Raw genomic sequence first — 15563 nt, 5'->3', positions numbered from 1 at the left:
ATATCAGACAAATGGAAGCTAAGCGCTGGTTAGTATGTTGAAAATAAACATGAGGGCTCTCATTAATATTGCTGTCTGAGTAATTAGTTGAGCATCCAGTCCTGAGCAGCCGTGAAAGCAGACCGGCTTCTCACTGGAACGACAGGCTGACAGCCCCATCTTGGAGAATGGTCATTAGTGTGCCCTGCCATCAATGTCATGTTACTGTGTCAAATTAGTTAGTGTCCCCTTAGGAGAGAAGCCGGACCTACAAATTATCCTCCCACATCCCTTGGAAACTGTGTTTGCCAAACCTGCGATCTAGTGTGAGCAAATTATTAACATGGCTCATAAATTAACTAGTTTACAGGCTTATAACATTTTACAAGTAGATAATAAAGGGCAGAAAAGTTTTCCAATTGCATTGCCCTGACGTGAGGCTGTGATCTGCCGACTTTTCCTTAAGGAGTCCACAGCTCCTAGTTTTTCGTTAAGAGACCAAACACATGGGGTGTCAGAACAAATGTTTGGAAATGTAGAATCTAAAAGGCAGCCAGTGTAAATCCATTGAAAACAATATAATTAACTTCATTATCTCATTGCTCTGATAAGTCGATGACAATGGTCGTCTTTCTTTTAGTGGCAGTTGCTCATTAATGAGTTCACCAATTAAGTTTGAACGAGTACAGCCTTTACCAACTGAAATTATCTTAAAAACATTTTTGATGCGTTCTTATCATACTCTTAAGCTCCCTTGCTCAAGAGGGAAAATGCCCACACAGCACATTAAACTCACACAAGAATGAAGATTCTGAAGTCATGATATATTTGGCAGTTCATGCACAGTAGACACCAGATACCTAGAAAACATAGTGTGGACAAATCTGGCCTGAGTTTATCTCATATCTAGAAGAGACACCCACTGGGAACACCATCTCTTAACTCTCTTCTGAGTTCTGGTAGGCAGACAACCCACATAGTTTCCGGAGACAGGTGACTATTCAAATCGTAAAACTTCATGCATCTCCTTTTTAGTTTCAACTTCTCCATCTGAGTAGGTTAAAAACATGTAAATTCACAAAGTGTTGCCTGCATTTACTATTGAAAGAGAACACTGCACACAGACACACATGTACGTGCCCCGAAAGCTCAGGCTTTCTACCCATTCTGTAGTTCCATTTTTTTCTGTATTAGTGAGAGTCCTTTATTTAATCTTGAAGGCCATATACATGGCATTATTATCTCAAGGATCTATGCAAAAAAGACCTGGCATGTGAAACCTTGCTACTGACAGCTATTCACAAAAGCTTTCTGAAAGTGCTTGAGGATGAGTTGACTTATCTGTCAGCAACTTCAACTTACTTGGAATTGGATTTGGTAAATATTCTACTAATAACCTAACCAAGCGATGAAAGCTTTGCAGTCTCAGCACATGAACAGAGTGACTGTTTCCATGAGAAGGCTGTGTCACAATCTCCTTCTGCATTTGAAATGCAACTGAAAAAAAAGAGTTGCTAACTGTGGCAAGTAAGATTTTCTGTTTGGCTGGCAGGAGAGAGCTTGTATGTTTTGCTAGCGGGGTGCCTGTGTCCATGTATGTACTTATTTCCTCCTGTCTCTTCTACTGGGTGCATTGAGACAGGCTGAAAGATCAAAACTTATAGCAAAATCATCATTTGGACCTATGAATCGTCTTTTTCTTATTTCTCAGGATGTGTTAGCACTGTAATTATGAGAATTTATCTTCAGAAATAAGAAATTATAAGCCAAGCATGGTGGCTCATGCCTGTAATCCCAACACTTTGGGAGGCCAAGACGGGTGGATCATTTGAGGTCAGGAGTTTGAGACCAGCCTGGCCAACATGGTGAAACCCTGTCTCTACTAAAAGTACAAAAATTAGCCAGACATGATGGTGGACACCTGTAATCCCAGCTACTCGGGAGGCTGTGACAGGAGAATCTCTTGAACCTGGGAGGTGGAGGTTGCAGTGAGCCGAGACTGTGCCACTGCACTCCTCTAGCCTTGGCGATAGAGCAAGACTCTATCTGGAAAAAAAAATAGAAAGAAAGAAAATTTACTAGGAGTGGCACACACCTGTAATCGCAGCACTTTGTAGGCTGAGGCAGGAGTATCACTTGAGCTCAGGAGTTTGAGACTAGCCGGCCTACTAAAATTTAGCCTATCTACTAAAATTCCAAAATTATTTGGGCATGGTGGTGCACACCTGTAGTTCAAGTTACTTGGGAGCACTTGAGTCTGGGAAGTTGAGGCTGCAGTGAGCCCTGAATGTGCCACTGCACTCCAGCCTGGATGACAGAGCGAGACCCTGTCTCAGAAAAAAGAAAAGAAAAGAAATAGAAATTACGGTATGGAAGATAAAGGAACTTAACTTCCTAAGTGGATGTCATTGCCTTCAAGAGTGACAGGTTTACTCACCTACATAACATTTTGCATCCTCCTCCTGTAATTCAGATTGTGAGCTAGGTCGAATGCCGATTCTAGAAGGCAAAGGATAAAATAAATGCTTAGATATGTGATTGTATACTGAAGATAAATGTGGTGTGTAAATGAGGGATGCCAAAGGCTCGTGTGTCTATGTTGCTTTTGAAGCATCACCATTTGCCCCTTCACTTAACCTCTTCTTTTCTTTTGCTTTCAGCTTCCCTCTGTGTATTGCAGTCCTGTGGCATTATGCATGCCCCCTCCCAGTGACCCCAGGCTTTTTATGGCTGTGAGACACGTTAAATTTTCAGGGTAAGTGACAGACACCACTGATGCTGTATACCACCTAAAAATTGCCATCTACCTTCGCAGGGGACCCAGCAGTCGATATAGTAATCCTGCAGAAGATAATGGCCTTTCTAATTATCAGGCCCTGATTCTGAAGCTAGCAGGCATTTGAATGCTGCTACCCCCCGTGATAGCTTTATGGTTTTCAAGAATAGGGTTCATAACTTGGATCATATTTGTGGGAAGGGGACCTAATGCAGGGGTTGGTAAAATTTGTAAGAGACCAGATAGCAAATATTGTCATCCTCATGAGCCATACAGTCTTTTCCAACTAGCCAACTCTGCCTTTAGAGCACAAAAGCAGCTATAGATAATATACAAGCAAATGGGTGTCACTCTGCTCCAGAGAGACTTCATTTACAAAAACAGACAGTAAGCCATATTTGGCCTGAAGACTATAGTAGGCTGTCCCTTGATCTGATGCATCAAAAAGGGACATTTGACCTGTAAACCTGACACCTCGCTGGGTACCACTCCATCTGACCTTGAGCAAACCATTTATCTGCGAGAAACAGGAATAAAAAAAAATACCTGCCCTTACTACCTTGAAAGATGGTGTTGTAAGGATGAAACAAGATATAATGCACGTGAAAGCACTTTGAAAATTGCAAAACTCCTTACGAATGTGATGATTGGCTCTACAGTCATTCCGGTTCACCTTGTGGAGTATGACTTCTTCACCTTTTTAATCACATCGGGCTTTCATGAGCGAAATGAGTGTGGGGGAAAGCTCTCTTATTTTCTGAGTAATGTGGTTTGTCTGTACATTCCTTCTATTTTACAATTGATGGATAAGCTGTTGAAATGTCTTTTTTTTTTTAGTATCAAATATGGATGAAGGGATATACGGGTAGATTATGGTAGGCTAAAGATCAAATGCCAATGAAGAGCGATTAAATTTCCTTTAATCATCAGAATCTGAGAGTGCTGTAAGATCTCACCTTTAATATAGGCCTTAATAAATAATAATGCTTGGGATGCCTACGAGTATGTTTGAATTTCACAAGTCTTGCATGTCAAAACAGAGAGACAGGCTCAGCAAATATGCTTCCCTGGGCTAGCAATACTAATTAAGAAGGAAAGTCATACTTAAACAAACAGCTTTGGGAATAGAGGGTTAATCAGAATCCCAATTCATGAATTTTCTAGTTTTTTTTTTTTTCCCTCAGAGAAAATTGTAGTGTCATCTTTAGATATGTTTTCATATCATTATATTAGTTAAGAATTGTTTTCTAATAAGAGAGATATAACTACATGAGTAGAAACAATTATTTAAGTATTCTGTCATAAGAACATCCAGGAGGAGCAGTTTGTGTCTTCTTTCTGCTCTGCTTATTCAAGTGTGTTCCTTCGTCTTCAAGGTCACAGGGTGGCTGCTGGCTCTCAGGCCATTGCCTCTACATCCTGAAAGGAAGAGACAAAGAGTAGTTTTCCCGGCTGAGGCAGGCCTTTTTAAAGTACTTTCCCTGCAGCCTTATCCAATGATGCCTGCTTATATCCTATTAGCCACCCCTAACTATAAGGGTATCTGGGAAATGCAATCCTTAGACTTGAACAATTTGATGTCCCAGGTAAATTCTGTGTTCTAGTACTAAGAAAAGGTGACTGCTTACTGAGCAACCATTGTGGTTACTTATACGAAATCATGCTGTCAATTTTGCTTACATCTTTAATTTCTATTTATTTTCTATGAATGCCTTTTGTTGACTGTGCCTTGTTTGAATTTTACATGTTAGAATTTTAGCCTGTTTAATTCTCAGCAGAGATACAGCTCAGTAAATATTTTAGGACCATAATATTCTTACTGAACGCGCCATGGCAAATCTGAGAAATAAATTTCTTTATTAAGAGAGCTATAAAGCAAAATTTAAACTCTTGAATATGCTCGTCTAGTGGGTTTTCCTTCCTGTGGATGTAAGATTTCCTTAAGGCTTGAGTATTAGCATGAGGTCTTAGCGGCGTGCACTCACAACCAGTTCTGTTCCCCCTATAAGGGCAGGAGACATTGCTGACAGCTTTCCACTGTCCTTCTGTACTTATGCAGACTCAAGGCCAGGACAGAACTCTCCACCCTACATTTCTGTGATTCGTTGCTCCCTGTATCTGTGCTGAAAGGTTACCATGGGAGTGGGGTGCACGGGAGAAGTAAGCCACTCCTGTCCAAATTTTCTGTCCCAAATTGGCCTGTACATGATTCTTTTGAAACTTTTTATCCCATAAAATGAATAGAATGAGACTTCCCTATGCTTTGTATTAATAATACATTCTCTGCCTATACTGGCCTGTGATGAGTAGTCATAAAACTTAGGGTAATGGATGCATTCACAGACACTCATTGAATGCCTGCTGTGGATACAGGGTAACAGCATGGTTAAGAGTTTCTGCTTTGAAATTAGATCGGCTTAGACTCAGATTCCACCTTTTCCACTTCCTGGCTGAACAACCCTGGGCAAGTTACTTAACCTTTCTGTGCCATGGCCTCCTTATCCGGAGAAGGGGATAAAAATAGAAGCCAGCTCACAAAGAGTTAGAGAGGTGATGCTTGTAAAGAGCTTAGCACAGATCCTGGTACATCATAAATTCCAGCATTGTGCTAGGCACCCCAGGTGATACGGTGGAAATCTCTGTCTCTGACAAGCTTCTACCATCCGGTTGCTGGTTCACTGGTCGTCGTTTTACTGATAGATGATGCATGTTTCGCAGTCCATTGCGCCTCACCTGATATTCCCTTGTAAATGCAAGTAGAGCCTTGGGAGCTTGTCCTCATGCACATCTTCAAGAACACGTGCAGCTATGTATACAGCTGCTGTAGCCCTGTTAGCAGAGCTTAGGTCTCTGGGTCCTGTTTTGAGGATTTCCCCTGAGAAGCATGCAGTTCTTTTTTTATTCCTTTTTTTTTTTTTTTTTTTTTTAAGTTAGTCAGACGATGGGCCTGCCTCGCAAGCAGAATTCACTAACTGCTTTCAAGTTGGTATTGCTGATGATAATCTGAAACTGTAGGGTTTCGCTCGTGCAGGCTGATGCTACATGATGTCAATCTTCTGCCACCTCATCCCCCATCCCTGCCTCTGTGCTGACTCGGCAAAGCAGGTCCTGGTCCCCCACAGATCTTGAAAATGGCCCTCAAAGAACTGTGTCATCTGCACACAGAAGCTGCCACAGGTCCGTGGCAAAGAATGTCAGCAGTACTCATGGATGACTCCATTGGTGACTTGTACCCAGATTGAAAAACAGTGCCAACCATGTGACCCTGGCTGTCCCTTGAGTTTTTGAGCCCTGTTCTGTGAGACGGATAAGAATCACACCACCTATAATAACAAACCTGCAGCGCTGATTCATTGACATTGACACCATATCACAGAATTGATGGTTTTGGGGGGACAGACCCCAGCCTATGGTAGTACTTATCAGGGATCTGCCTGACACAGGCTTTGCTTCCATCATGTTCACTGTGTGGAGATGGTGGCTAAAGATCTTGCATGTTCAAGAGACTCTTGGAAACTTTGAGCTTTTGCCACGTAGTTTCCAATATTTTATTTAAACCCCATTACTCTTCTCAGATGCCATAAAAACTCCCTTGCCTCCAAACTACGGGATACCTTCAGTCCTTCTCATCCCTTAGTGTTCAGTTCAAAAATCAACCCCTTGGACATGCCTTTGCTGACCACCCACATGAAAGGGGACATGCCCTTTATTATTTTTCTTGATCCAAACCTCTTGTTTGTTCCATATGTTACAGCCCTGTCCCTTCATGAATTCACCTGTTTATCAGGTAATAAGCAAGAAGTAGGTCTTATTCAGTGTGGCTTCTCCATGGCTAGCAGTGCCTAACATGTGGTAGGTATGCATGTTGTCAGTATTTGTTGAATCAGTCAAAGTCTGGGGATTTCCCTGTGAATTTCTGTATTTTTATGGCACCTACGAGGACTGTATCCAGTTGAGGGAGTAAGAGAAGGAACAAAGTTACACACATCACCTTTATTGTAGGAATAGAATACAGATCTTGGATTTTCTCTGGAAAGTTCCCACTATGTACTGCATACTCTGCGTGTCCCATCCAGAAGGGGTTATACATTATCTTCCCCATGAAGACAGAATCATTTGCCATTTGAGCCTGAAGGATATGGTGGGTGGTACAAATTGATTAAGGATGTTGGGATCCAAGCCCAAACCCCAACACTCTCATTCATTGGCTCTTTTTTTGGACAGATTATTTTCTCTCTCTAAGACTCAGTTTACTTCCCTAGGGCAGGGGTAATAGCATCACCTAGCCACTGAGCTATTGTGAGGATTAAATTAGATGGTATGTAGAAAGCACTTTGCACAGGGTCTGGATGAGAATAACAGTGCTGCTGATTTAAGGGTGTCCGCAAAGGCTCTGGGGACCTCCACTGATAAAACTCATCTTGTGATTTCTTGTGATGTTCATTTTAGAGGTGACAAAGATGGCAAAGAACCTTGATTCCCGATTATATTTGCTCATGTTTCATGTGCCGAATTAACTTTTAAAAGTACAAAATAAGCAAGCAGTGAGATAGTCTGTTTTATATTTGTTGTTGACGCGTTGACTGTTGGATATTCGTAACCTGTCTCAGGTAACATGCTAGAAACCTCAAGCGCTGCAGTGACTCAGTGTTTGGAGCCTGACCCATATCCAGAAAACCATGGAAATTGAGAGTTTGGGGTGCTGCAGTGTCTGTATGCCTTCTTGCTGGGGATATGTTTTGCCTTTAAGTTAATCAGAGCTGGCCTTGCAATAGAGGGCATCTTAAATTTCCTGTAAATTCTCTTCTCTCTCTCTCTTATTTTTTTAATTTTTATTTTTTTCTGGAGTTGGAGTCTTGCTGTGTCACCCAGGCTGGAGTGCAGTGGTGCCATCTCAGCTCACCACGACCTCCGCTCCTGGCTTCAAGCGATTCGGCTGCCTCAGCCTCCCTAGTAGCTGGGACTACAGGCCCAGCTAGTTTTTGTATTTTTAGTAGAGGCGGGGTTTTGCCTTGCTGGCCAGGCTGGTTTTGAACTCCTGACCTTGTGATCCACACATCTCAGCCTCCCAAAGTGCTGGGATTACAGGTGTGAGCCACCGCGCCCAGCCCAATTCTCTTCTCCTTTTTTTAAAAAAATATATGCTTGATATCATCTGTCCTGAAAATTCACATAACTTCTCTTTTGATAGAAAACCAAAGTCTATGTAGTCTGAAAGGAGTTAGATATAAATATCTTTCATTGTTAACACCGATTTCTTCCACCTGCTTGAAGATGATCTATTACTTTTGCTATGTTATTCCACCATGTCAGTGGTTGACATTTGTTGTTCGTTGTGAATTTTTTATGTAAAAGCTGAAGCAGAGAGAGGGACCTGTCTCGCTCTGTATCACGTGACTTTCTGGTAGAAAAGAATGAAATCTATCAAATCATATACTCTTATTTATATGACTTATGGAGTAACTGGGGTAATCTAGGAAATTAAAATAGCCATTTCTTTTCTTAATTCATAACGTGTGCTCTTGTAACCTAAAAATAAAAGGACATGATTAAAATATAGTTTAAGGCATCAAACATGGTTACTAATATCCTTTTAGGAAAGGAAAAGATGAAATCCAGTAAGTTTCAATCAAACTAAGTGAATAAATCAGAAAAATGCATTGGTTAGACTCATGATAACCCTCAGAGTGGCTAACACCCAGATTTTTCGCATCTCTAAAAATATATAACACCCCTGTTGCCAAATATCACTTCAGACACTAAAATAATAATTCATGAAAGGGGAAACAGATCTGTGTAATATGAGACTTGATCAGGCAGTTTACATGGGATGCTTGAGGGTCTCGTGCTGCCCTCTTCTCAATACCCTGGTGCCTGAGGAGCAGCGGGGAAGATTAGGAGCTTTCTGAGGGTTTTTTCTTTAATGTTTTGAAATTTTGCTGCATTGTCTGAGTCCAGTTTGGTTCAGCAGTCTCTCAGTGCCAGGTGACTCTGGTTAAGATGCTCTGGGGCTGAATTTCTCAATGCCAGCTTTCCCAGGGGATCAGTAAAGGTTTTGCCCTGGGTATTCCAACCAGGAGAACCTGTGTCCTGTCTTTGTCCACATCTGTCCCCAGTCGTTCATTAATGGTAACACAAAATAGTCTCCCACTCCTGACTCACTTCCTAAACATGGCAGTTTCTTTGGGATTCTACTCCTAGAATAACTGGTGCTTAGACCTTCTTAGGTTTATCTACATGTATGTACCTAGAGGAACTTGCATTTCATGCTATCACCAATATTCTGCATGCTTAAAAAGTAGGGAGAGGTGGAAGTGGAATTTCCTAAACTCATGAAATATCTAATCCTAAAAAATCTCAATAAACAGCAGTTGTTTAAGAGAAGCAGTCTAGCTTGTGAAAGGTCTACCCTGTAATAGCTACCTTTACTGTCTGTGTGCCAGACATGATTCAAAACCTTGGATATTTATCAACTCACAATAACTCTGAAGTAATCATCATTCTAAAAATTCATTTTACAGGTGAGGAAGCTGAAGAATAGTGAGTTAAATGACTCACCCAGAACCCTCTGCTTATATGGAGCAAAGCTAGGATTTAAACCTAGAAACTCCTTCCCATCATACCCTGTTTTGTTGTTGTTGTTGTTGTTGTTGTTGTTTTAAGATGGTGTCTCGCTCTGTCGCCCAGGCTGGAGTTGGAGTGCAGTGGTGTGGTCTCGGCTCACTGCAACCTCCACCTCCCTGGTTCCAGCGATTCTCCTGCCTCAGCCTCCCGAGTAGCTGGGACTACAGATGCATGCCACCACGCCTGGCTAATTTTTGTACTTTTGGTAGAGATGGTTTTGCCATGGTGACCACGCTGGTCTCAAACTCCTGACCTCAGGTGATCCACCTCAGCCTCCCAAAGTGCTGAGATTACAGGTGTGAGCGACCATACCCAGCCGTACCCTGGTTCTTAATCACTGTGCCACGCGGTCTTCCTCATGCACACATATTTTTGGGGTGTTGATGTGCAGGCATTATTTTGTTTTCACATAAATTTTTCACTCTGGGACTGCATGTGGAGCCGTTATACCTCAGTGCTATCTAATAGGCCCTACTTGATCTTACTAGACTTCTCCAAATACTTTCTTTTTGCTAACGCAGGAGCTATGGGAAATAAAAGTATGTCCCAATTTGATTAGGAACAAGGACAACCACTTAATTGCCATTCTTCTATCTCCAGTTGGATGTGCCCGTTAAGACATTTTCTCTAGATCTTTGAGTCATTTTTCTCTGGGACATTATTCTAATTAACCTCATCTCTGTAGCCCTCATTTTACTTCATATTAGCCTCTGACCAACTAATAATTGATTTGTTCTGCTCAATCACCTGTGTGAAAAGCGAGAGGGTCTCCCTCCCAAAGCTTCGGTCCTGTACCTGGGCATTTTCCCAGCAAGCAGGTTCAGAATGTTCTTTTAGTTCTTGGAAACATTCACCTGGAAGGCTTTTTATTTACCAGGGTGAATCTGGGGTACTGAAAGGTAACATTGGCTGACAGAGTAGAAGACCTTTGGTTACTTAGTTGGTAGAATTATAGGTTTATAAACTGTATGCCAAGGACTTTGACCTTCAAATATTAGTAAAATATTAGGCTTGATGAAATGTATAAATGCCAGTTTCAAGAGACCACAAATAAGCAATTTTGACTTAAAAGGTTTGAAGTATTCATATTGCCTTGTTAACACAAAGAGTAGACAGCCCACTTCTAAAGTGTCAGTGCCTTAAAGTACTGAGCTCACCATATTTTAGGTCTTTTAGGTTCTGAGTGACCAGCTTAGTCATAAAGGGCAATTAATTGGCTCATAATGTTGAAAAGTCGGATTGTGGAACTAGCTCCAGGGAAATCTGGAGCGGGCGGTTCCAATCATGCCATTAAGTCTTAGTGGCAGTCTCCTGGCCATGCTGTGTGCTCCTTGTTGGATTCATTCATGGAGGTGATTCCCTGGTTGTGGCAGGATAACCTTTCATGAGTCTGTTTTTGTAGCAACTCCAGCAGAAAAGATCTTTTCTTAAGAGTTCTAGCAGCTGTCACAGAGTCGGGATCTTCCTACTTCTGTGATTGGTCTGGTGTGTGCCACATGCCTTTTGCTGAAACACTCACTGGAGCTGGAGCAGGAGTGAGTTGGGGGAGGTGGGAGGTCCTGCTTGGCCTAGGATGGGTCATGTGTCCATCTCTAAAGGCATGGGTGGCCTTTGACCTACACAAAACAATGGGAAGTAGGTGAAAAGAGTGCTGGTTTCAGAAGAAAGGGACAGAATTCTGGGAAAGTGAACTATGTTTATGTACCACGTCGGGTACTATACTTGATACACAGCAAATACACAGAATTATAGGGTGGAAGGAACCTTTAAATACCATGTGGTTCCGCTAACCCACAACTGAATGTCATCTATGGGAGTTTTCCCAGAAAGTTGTCTGCCTAATGCTTGACATCTTCAATGACATTTACTACCTCAAAAGTGGGCTGTGCCTCAGAAATGCTACCATGCCTCTGTCCTCGAAGAGTCTAGAGTTCATTCATTGCCTGCCTGCCTTCTATTCATTCTTTTCTCCAACCATCCACCTACCATCTGCCACAGTTTGTGGTCCTAAGGCAAGATGCTTGATTTTCACATACTTATATGTGCAAGGTAGACAGAAAAGTCAATTATAGTATGGTGATAGAGAAGCTACAAGAATACTGGTGGATTGTGCGTTTTGATTGGGGAGGGAATTGGAGAAGGGAGATTGGAGGGCCTCATAGCAGGAATGATGCCTCAGAGGATGAATAGGAGTTGCCAAGTAGCCAAGGGAAAGATGGTCTTATTGGTGGACTTAGTAGGATTAAACCCTATATTATACTCAGACTTGCTTTCGAATGACCCAGGAAAATGGGCTTATAAAATAACTTAGCCCAGTCAAAATGCGTATGTCTTTTAGGTCACATAAAAAATGTAAGTGGTGGAAATAATATCCTAATGATGAAACATTTTTGTACAGGTGAGCCATCTGACATCTTCCAAGTCACCCCTATTTCCTATTTCTTAATAATGCATAGTAAGTGAATGGATGAAACCCCCTTGGGAGAAATGTCAGTGAGTTAAATTACAGAATTTTAGCAATCACTTCCCTAACAATTTTGAAAGGATCGGATATTATTTGTTTATTCATACATTCTTGGGGGCAACGGAATATTTTGAACCCCAGTTTTCTCATCTGGTGCCTGACGATAAAAATAGTACCTCCCGAAGGGTTAGGGATATAGAGAATAAATATCTGGAGCATGTGAAACACCAAATATGGTTCTATCACCTGGTAAGCCCTCAATCGATATTACTTGTTATCAAAGGGTATCTATGATTTTTATACCTCATCGGTTGTCAAAGGCTTAAAATTTAGTTACATCCATTTAGCTAGTTGATATAAATGTTTTTCCATGTGCCCTGGATGGAATATATTTTTTATTTTTGCATGTTACTTACACCTTAAAAATTAAAGATATCAAAGATGGTGAGATTTAGCAAAAAACTTTAATTTCACATGCTTTTAATGCTTCCCTGAATTAATAATTTTCATGTCCATCATATTTTCTCCTTGGCCCACAATTCATCCCATATTTGGATCTTGGCAAATGATGACTTGGTTAATTAGGCAGTCTGTTAACTCTGATTACTAAGTTATAACAGATCAGTGTAGAAGCATCACTGTGCAATTTGGATTAAAAGGCTCTTCATTTTATCAAAACAAATTTACATTTATGGGTAGCTATGTTGAAGTGCATTATGTTAAAATGATGCATTTCATAAGGAAAATTTAAAAAGGATAAAAAATTATTTCCTCCTACTAAGTTATTTTTTTATTATGACATTCATCACATTATCTTTCACTAGGAATATACATAAAAGCTTGGAATTTTCTTTTAAGGCTTGGAAATTATAGCTGATTTAATACCTTGATTATACAAATATGGTGGATGCATTGCATTTTTATTTAAGCATTATTTAGTGTAGTGGCACATTGCTATATTCCAGTTCTGACCACAGTGGCCTCTGATGTTGGAGTTACTTATAAAAATGAAACTTGACTGTGTTGGGGCAGAATTAGTGGGCTACGTTAGGCTGGCTTTGTTTTTTTTTTTTTTTGTTTTTTTTTGTTTTTTTTTTTTGTGAGACAGAGTCTTGCTCTGTCGCCCAGGCTAGAGTGCAGTGGCACGATCTCGGCTCACTGCAAGCTCCGCCTCCCGGGTTCACGCCATTCTCCTGCCTCAGCCTCCCGAGTAGCTGGGACTACAGGCGCCCGCCATTGTGCCCAGCTAATTTTTTGTATTTTTAGTAGAGATGGGGTTTCACCGTGGTCTCGATCTCCTGACCTTGTGATCCGCCTGCCTCGGCCTCCCAAAGTGCTGGGATTACAGGCGTGAGCCACCGCGCCCGGCCGCTGGCTTTGTTTTTATAGCTGAAGGCATTGATGGTTATTAAATAGACTGCAGCCTCTGTAGTCCAGTCTCTTGTCTAATGGTTCATCACTTAAGGGAAGTTGGGGTGTCAGAAACTTGCTTGCTTCTTCTGTGTTCATCTCTGCCTACCTTCTTTCCTTTCTTAGCACACATAACAGTTAGCATTGTGGAAGGCGAACAAACAAACACAGAGTAATTTTCCAGACTCAGTGAACCTTAAAACCTGTGTAAATTATCCCTCAAGATTCTGTCTAGTATCAATAACATTCTAATGATAGCACCTCCCCCTTTACTCCACCCTCTGCTCAACACACACACACCTGTGTGTACATACACTTATACACACATGCATGTGCGTGCATACACACACACACACACGCTGAACACAGCAGCTGGCACCGGAGAGGTGTTTAATAGGTACTGGTTGAAGACTAGTGGGTGGAAAAGATGAAACACCAGCAGCCTCCCACTCCAAGCTTCTAAGCTGCTCTTAGCCTGGTCCAACATCTGGGACCCTGTTTGATATTACAACTGTTGGAATAAATGGAGTTGATGAATTTAGTATTTATTCTTTCAGTAAGCTTACTGAAGTCTGGTCGTTACGAATTGCTGTGCTCTAGTTCTATGGGAAATAGATAAAGAGAGAAAATACAGTAGTTTCCCCTTATCCATGGTTTTACTTTCTGTGATTTCAGTTACCCGCAGTCAACGATGGTCTGAAAATAAGTGAGTGCAGTACAAGAAAATAGAGAGAGAGAGACCACATTCACATAACTTCTATTACAGCATTGTTAAAATTATCCTGTTATTCATTATCATTAACCTCTTACTGTGGCTAATTTATAAATTAAACTTTTTCACAGCTGTGCATGTATAGGAATAAGCATAATGTGCATAGGGTTCAGTGCTAACTGTGGTTTTGGGCATCCACTGGGGTTCTTGGAACGTATCCCTGTGTATAAGGAGGGACAACTCTGTTTTTATTTTTTTGAGACAGAGTTTTGCTCTTGTTGCCGGGCTGGAGTGCAGTGACATGATCTCCGCCTACTGCAACCTCCACTTCCCATGTTCAAGCGATTCTCTTGCCTCAGCCCTCCGAGTAGCTGGAATTACAGGCATGGGTCACCACTCCTGGCTAATTTTGTATATTTAGTGGAGACGGGGTTTCTCCATGTTGGTCGGGCTGGTCTCGAACTCCCAACCTCAGGTGATCCGCCCACCTTGGCTTCCCAAAGTGGCTGGGATTACAGGCATGAGCCACCTTGCCCGGCAGACTGTGTTCTTTACATTCAGCAAACTTAGTATCTTGTTTATTGATGATATTGACATGACCCTAGGCCAGAAATAGTAAACCTTAGTTCTTCACTTTTATTCAGTACTAGCATGTAGTTTATGCAAAACCAGCTTTTCTAAATCTAGAAGGCTCTTCTAATATTGAAGGTAGAGGCAGAAGTTTGTTTAAGTCAGAATGGAAGTGGAAGTTTTTATGAATTTGATTGTCTTATCTTAATTAGGAACATTTAATAATAATTATGGGTGACTCTCATTTTGGAGCAGGTGTGGCTGGTTGTTCAAAGGTAAAGTGATGTTTTGAACTGTAATTTGACGGATCTGAATGACAGTCAGTCTGAATAATTCAGCTTCCTGCTAGCTTCTCTACCACCCCATTCTTTCCTAGAGAAAGAACCAAATAAGGAATTTTTAAAAACCCAAACCATTCTGGATTCTATTAATTCTTATAGTTACTTTCAAAGGAGCAGTTTGAGAGAGAGATGTGGCCTAGGACATTTATATGTGAGGTAAAGCTTTCAACCCATTAGAACATTCATTTTTTTTTTTTTTTTTGAGAAGGAGTCTTGCTCTGTTGCCAGGCTGGAGTGCAATGGTGTGATCTTGGCTCACTGCAACCTCCGTGTCCCGGGTTCAAGTGATTCTCCTGCCTCAGCAGGAGAGGGCGCGCCACCATGCCCAGCTAATTTTTGTATTTGTAGTAGAGACGGATTTCACCCTGTTGGCCAGGGTAGTCTCTATCTCTTGACCTCATGATCCACCTGCCACGTTCTCATTAATTTTTTTAATGGGGCTTTAGTTGCCTAAATAATATGTGTATAATAATAAAGTCTTGCTAATAGAGCAAGAGAACCCTCTGGAAAACAACTGCCTAAGGAATGAGATAAGAATTGAAGTCTGCTTGGGTTTTCAAGCATCCCTTGAGATGGAAAAGTCTTACCCCACATCCGTGGTCCTCAAGAAGCTGTAAAGGCAACATTAGAAAACTTTCTCGATTAAGTGCTTCCTTAATGAATAGGTCTGTGGATAGAAGCAAGCCG

At 41.4% G+C, this 15563-nt stretch overlaps 1 protein-coding gene across 8 annotated transcripts in view; it reads left to right on the top strand.

Annotated features, from left to right (window-relative positions):
* LOC105479577 (forkhead box P1) overlaps window positions 1–15563 on the top strand; it is a 630259-nt gene that overhangs the window by 222468 nt on the left and 392228 nt on the right. For 7 of the 8 annotated variants that reach the window (XM_071089092.1, XM_011737586.3, XM_011737587.3 and 4 more), the window contains one exon: window positions 2640–2734. The exons of the other annotated variant lie outside the window; for it this stretch is intronic. The gene's annotated coding sequence lies outside the window, so the exon portion shown is untranslated. The remainder of the gene's footprint in view (window positions 1–2639; window positions 2735–15563) is intronic. 8 annotated transcript variants of the gene reach the window in all.

Source organism: Macaca nemestrina, chromosome 2 (assembly GCF_043159975.1).
Source record: "Macaca nemestrina isolate mMacNem1 chromosome 2, mMacNem.hap1, whole genome shotgun sequence".
Taxonomy (NCBI): domain Eukaryota; kingdom Metazoa; phylum Chordata; class Mammalia; order Primates; family Cercopithecidae; genus Macaca; species Macaca nemestrina.
The sequence above is the reverse complement of the archived record's forward strand: the minus strand, read 5'-3'. Positions and strand labels throughout refer to the sequence as shown.